The 5,545-nt window shown below is 48.3% G+C and overlaps 1 pseudogene; it reads left to right on the top strand.

The window, feature by feature from the left end:
* The first annotated feature begins 3,813 nt into the window (after window positions 1–3,813).
* LOC112675723 (U1 spliceosomal RNA) lies at window positions 3,814–3,954 on the top strand (annotated as a pseudogene).
* The last annotated feature ends 1,591 nt before the right edge of the window (window positions 3,955–5,545 follow it).

Genomic DNA, 5,545 nt, shown 5'->3' with positions numbered 1-5,545 from the left:
CCAGGTGATTGCGGCGTGTTGCAATGTTTTTGTTCATGCGTGTGGCTTGGGGTGGCCCATTCCCTCTCTCCCCTGATCTGTCACATGCTTTATTTGTTCATTATTGTTCAATACAAGTAAAATCACTACAGTTGAAGCCACTGGGATCCCCCCCCCACCTTTAAGTGTGTGCACACAGGCATACAGATGTACACACATACCCTGTCACCATTCACTATCCCAGTCCTTCTCTCAATCCCCAGAGGCACCCAAGCCACCATCCAGACGTATGCATATGTTTGCAGGACACTTTTTTTTTTTAAGATTTTTTTTTTTTTTATTCATGAGAGACAGAGACACAGGCAGAGAGAGACACAGATCCCTCGCAAGGAGCCCAAAGCGGGCCTTCATCCCAGGACGGGGATCACGCCGAGCGGAAGGCAGATGCTCAACAGCGAGCCACCCAGGCGTCCCTGCAGGACACTATTTACAGGTAGTGGCCCTAAACTGGCACAATGTTTATCCAGACACTGCACTGAGCCCTAGGAGTCAGCATTGAGTAAGGTAGACAGCCCTTGTCCTCACAGACATGATTTTCCAGCAGCCGCGTGGACATTAAACCAACATGCAAACAAAAACATCAGTTGCGAAAAGTGCTGAGAACGTCAGAAGGTGCCGTTTTGACCTGGGCTCAGATACAGACCCTCTGAGCAGGTGGCCCTTCACCTGAGCTCTCTCCAATGAGCAGGTGTTCAGTGGCACGGGCCTGGGCTGTGGAGCCATCCGAAGAGAGGAGCTGAAATGCGGGGGTGTCTGGCCCGGGAAGACCTTGTGGAAGGCGGGAGGCAGGAGAGGAGGGGGGACAGGCCACGGGGACTCAGGGCTCTGCCACGCAGGGCCTCGAGGCTGCTGTAGGAGGTGTGGTTCCGACCCAGCGATATGGAACCCACTGGAGGGCACATGACCTCCTGGTGTGTGTTTGAAAAAGACCCACTCCTGGGGTCAGATGGCAACCAAGAAGCTGCTGCCCGTTGTTCAGACAGGAAGGTCCCATGGGCACAGGGAGAACGGAGGGAATCTAGATGTGTTTAAGGCAAGAGCAGATGGGTAAGCGACGGCTTGAGTAAGGAGGGCGCAGCGGGGTGTGAGGTTCACTCCCCAGCAGAAGCGCGGGAGCCTGCGTGGCGTGGGTTGCGGAGGAGCCCAGGAGCCCCGGCCTCCGTATCGGCCTGTCAGTCACGGCGAGGCCACGCCCCCTCGCCCTGGCCAGCGGCAAGTCCCGCCTTAGTCCCCGCCGCGGGGCCTCCGACTGGACAGGGGTGAGCATCCGATCTACGGGACGCCCCTTCATTGGCATGCGGCACAGGCCCCGGGTGCCGAGGCGGTGCTTAAAGGCCCCACCCACCTCCGTGACTAAGCCAATCAGATTGCTTCCCTCCACGATGGAGCGAAAGGATTGGTCCATCGGAAGTGGGAGGAGCCTGGAGGAGACCCCGGAAGAGCCGAGATTCCGGGAGAAAGTGCAGAGCTGGAGTTGCAGTCCTCCTGGCTTCCGCCTCCCTCCTCTTGCTTTAAGGAGGCCCGGGGGCTGCAACTGCTTGCAGCGAGGAGCTCGGCTGCCGCTGGGAGGCTGCCTCACCCGTAACAGCCCTTCCCCGACGTTCCCCTTCCCCGCCAGTCTCCAAGAAGACCAGTGCAATTGCGAGCCGACCAGACAGCTGAGCGCATGTGCAATCACTGTTAACAAGACTTATCGCCTCATCACTATTATTACTTAACAGTCACACCGCCCTGCATTTGCATTTTCTGTTTGTGTCATCATCATTCACCTATTTCCTCCACTTTGAAGTTACCAAAGTACTTGTCACATACCTTACCTGCCAAAGGACTTAAAAAACTAAAATCTGAATCCAAAGGACTCGGATCTGCCGTGGGGAGTGGTGGTTAGGAAGTGGGGACTACTCAGTAGAATGAGCCTGAGCTGGAGAAGATGACTCCCAGAGTGGGATGAGGACATCACAGTGGAAGGTGTGCGCCCTCAAAGATGACCAGCCCTCCATGCTGTGATGTGGGTTTGATTGATTTATTTTTAAGATTTTAAAAAATTTATTCATGAGAGACAGAGACATAGGCAGAGGGAGAAGTAGGCTCCCTGCAAGGAGCCTGATGCAGGACTCAATTCCAGGACCCCAGGATCATGCCCTGAGCCGAAGGCATACGCTCAATCACCGAGCCACCCAGGCACCCTGTGATGTGTTTTTTCTTTTTTTTTTTTTTATGATAGTCACAGAGAGAGAGAGAGAGAGAGGCAGAGACATAGGCAGAGGGAGAAGCAGGCTCCGTGCACCGGGAGCCCGACGTGGGATTCGATTCCGGGTCTCCAGGATCGTGCCCTGGGCCAAAGGCAGGCGCTAAACCGCTGCGCCACCCAGGGATCCCGATGTGGGTTTTTAAAACATGATGATACGAGGACCATTTCTTGGACTTGACAGAAATCAGCCTGAAAGTGTTTTAACAGAGTCAGAATAATTTGGGGAAATATGAAAATCCTCTCAAAGAAATACTAGTTTTCAGAATCAGAGCCCCTACATAATTTTTGGGTCCTCTTATTCAAAAAGCAGAAAAAAGGGGCCCCTGAGTGGCTCAGTCAGCAAAACATCCAACTCTTTATCTCAGCTCAGGTCTTAATCTCAGGATCCTCAGTTCAACCCCTGAGTTAAACTCCACACTGGATGTGAAGCCTACTCACAGACAGCAATAAAGAAAAAAGATAAAAGTTCTGTCAGAGTACTAAAATAATTTTTTTCCTTTCAAAATATTTGATTCCTTTTCAAATGAAATAGGGGTTACAGGAGTAACATCGTAAACTTAAAGTTGCAAAGAAATATATTTTGTTATAATTAGTACATTTAGAGCTGATGATTTTTTATTTTATTTATTTATGATAGTCACACAGAGAGAGAGAGGGAGGCAGAGACATAGGCAGAGGGAGAAGCAGGCTCCATGCACCAGGAGCCCGACGTGGGATTCGATCCCGGGTCTCCAGGATCGCGCCCTGGGCCAAAGGCAGGCGCCAAACCGCTGCGCCACCCAGGGATCCCCGAGCTGATGATTCTTATGTAACAATTTGTCAAAAGATTTAAGTCTTTGAAAAATCAATTTCACATATGCCTGAATTAATTTTATAGTAAGTTTATACAGTGACATTTTAATATTTCCTCTCACATTTTCTGTATCTTGTGAGGTTGTTTTTTTCTTTTAAGATTTTATTTATTGGGGCAGCCGGGGTGGCTCAGCGGTTTAGCGCCGCCTTCCGCCCAGGGCCTGATCCTGGCGATTCGGGATCGAGTCCCACGTCGGGCTCCCTGCATGGAGCCTGCTTCTCCCTCTGCCTGTGTCTCTGCCTCTCTCTCTCTTTCTCTTATGAATAAACAAATAAAATCTTAAAAAGAAAAAAGATTTTATTTATTTATTTGAGAACAAGAGAGAGGGCACAGCAGGGTGAGGGACCAAAGGAGAAGCAGACTCCCAGCTGAGCAGGGACCCTATGTGGGACTCCATCCCAGGATGCTGGGATCATGACCTGAGCCACGAGGCACCCTTGTATCTTATGAAGTTGTACAAGAAACTGAAAGTGAGGGGTGTCTGGGGGGCTCAGCGAGTTAAGCATCTGCCTTCGACTCAGGTCATGCATGATTCCAGGTTCCTGGGATCGAGTCCCATGTCGTCGGGTTCCCTGCTCAGCAAGGAGCACGCTTCTCCCTCTCTCTCTTTCTCTCAAATAAATAAATAAAATCTTAAAAAGAAAAAAAAGAAAGAAAGAAACTGAAAGTGATACTTACCTAGCAGAGGAGATACTAAATGATCACCAAGGTGGTTCTTGCAGGATGAGGCTCACACATTGCACTTAGGAAATGTGGGAAACTCAAATGTACAATTTCTAATAATGGAGGCCTGCATTCATGGTCTCCTCTGGGCAGGGGGCACTGAAAGCGACTTCATAATTTGTGTATAATTTTAATAATCTGTTTAAGCACCTATTGCCCTATCTTTGATGACAAGAAAAATTACTTTTAAAATTGCCTTTCTCAATTAATAATCAAACTTCACATGAAAATAGAATTATTATTCAAAACAAAAAACAAAAAAATAAAAATAAATAAAATAAAATAAAATAAAATAAAATAAAATAAAATAAAATAAAATAAAAATAGAATTATTTTCAGGCACCTAGGTGGCTCATTCAGTTAAACATCTGCCTTCGGCTCAGGTCATGATCCCAGTGTACTAGGATGAGTCCTACAACTGGCTCCCTGCTCAGCAGGGAGTATGCTTCTCCCTCAGCCCCCTTCCCTTCTGCTCCTGATCTTTCTCTCACTCTCTCTCAAATAAATAAATAAATTTTGTTTAAAAAGCAAGAAAATAGAATTATTTTCTATAAAATGTGACCTTTAACTTTGAGTTCTAGTCCTAAGCCTCTGAATACTTGCTTTGCAAAGTTGCAGAGGTTTTCAAAATCAGGGATTCTGGGGATCCCTGGGTGGCTCAGTGGTTTAGCGCCTGCCTTTGGCCCAGGGCACCATCCTGGAGTCCCGGGATCGAGTCCCACATCAGGCTCCCGGTATAGAGCCTGCTTTTCCCTCTGCCTGTGTCTCTGCCTCTCTCTGTCTCTCTAGGTCTATCATGAATAAACAAATAAAATCTTAAAAAAAAAAAAAAAACAGGGATTCTAAACTCTGAAGAACTGACAACTCCTTGATATGCTTTATTGCAATGTCCATGTGTAGGCTTTGGTTTTGTAGTTATTTACTGACAGTGTCCTGCCCGAGCGCTGGCAGTTCCTGTCCCAGACTTAGGCTGCAGAGCTTACATTTGTGTAGATCTACTGGATGAGCTCTTCCATGGGGGGGTGGGGGGGGTCCCTTCTCTGACCATGGCTTTGGTGGACTGCAGCCATATTCTGCGGCTGCCAATCTGGGCACAGATCCCAGACTGGCCAGCCATGTGGGTGCACACTGGGTGGCCAGGCCAACTGCTCGGCCCCATGCTACCCACCATCGCCATACTTTCTGGCCAGGGCCTGCTCCCTGCCACCTGGTGTATCTTCTCTGTTCACACACATGCTTCACTGTCCCATTGGACTTCCTTTACAAAGCACAGGTTCAAGGAGAAAATTATTATGAATTTCAAGATGGTGGGAGCAGAGCGTTAAACCAAGAACTCGGTCCATTCTGAGCTGGGAGGCCTCTAGAAATGCACAGGTCACCCGCCTAGGAGTTCAGCCCTGTCCCCGCTCCAGTGCCCCTTCATTCTATTCTGAATTGTTTGTTATTTTAGTCTCCTTGTCAATGAGAAAGTGAACTTAACTGTGGGCCTGTCATATTGGCTATAATTATAATAAATCTGATCTTCATCCAGTTCTAGTTCCTGACCTACAGCTGTTAAAATCCTTGAAATTTCTGAATGATAGGGTTAAGAAGTACACCTTCTATTGTTCATAAGTCCCTTTCAGTCAGACCTGGGTGTATATTAATGAGGTAACTTTTGGAAAACCCCTAAGGATGGG

The sequence above is a fragment of the Canis lupus genome, chromosome 10 (assembly GCF_003254725.2).
Source record: "Canis lupus dingo isolate Sandy chromosome 10, ASM325472v2, whole genome shotgun sequence".
NCBI lineage: Eukaryota > Metazoa > Chordata > Mammalia > Carnivora > Canidae > Canis > Canis lupus.
The sequence above is the reverse complement of the archived record's forward strand: the minus strand, read 5'-3'. Positions and strand labels throughout refer to the sequence as shown.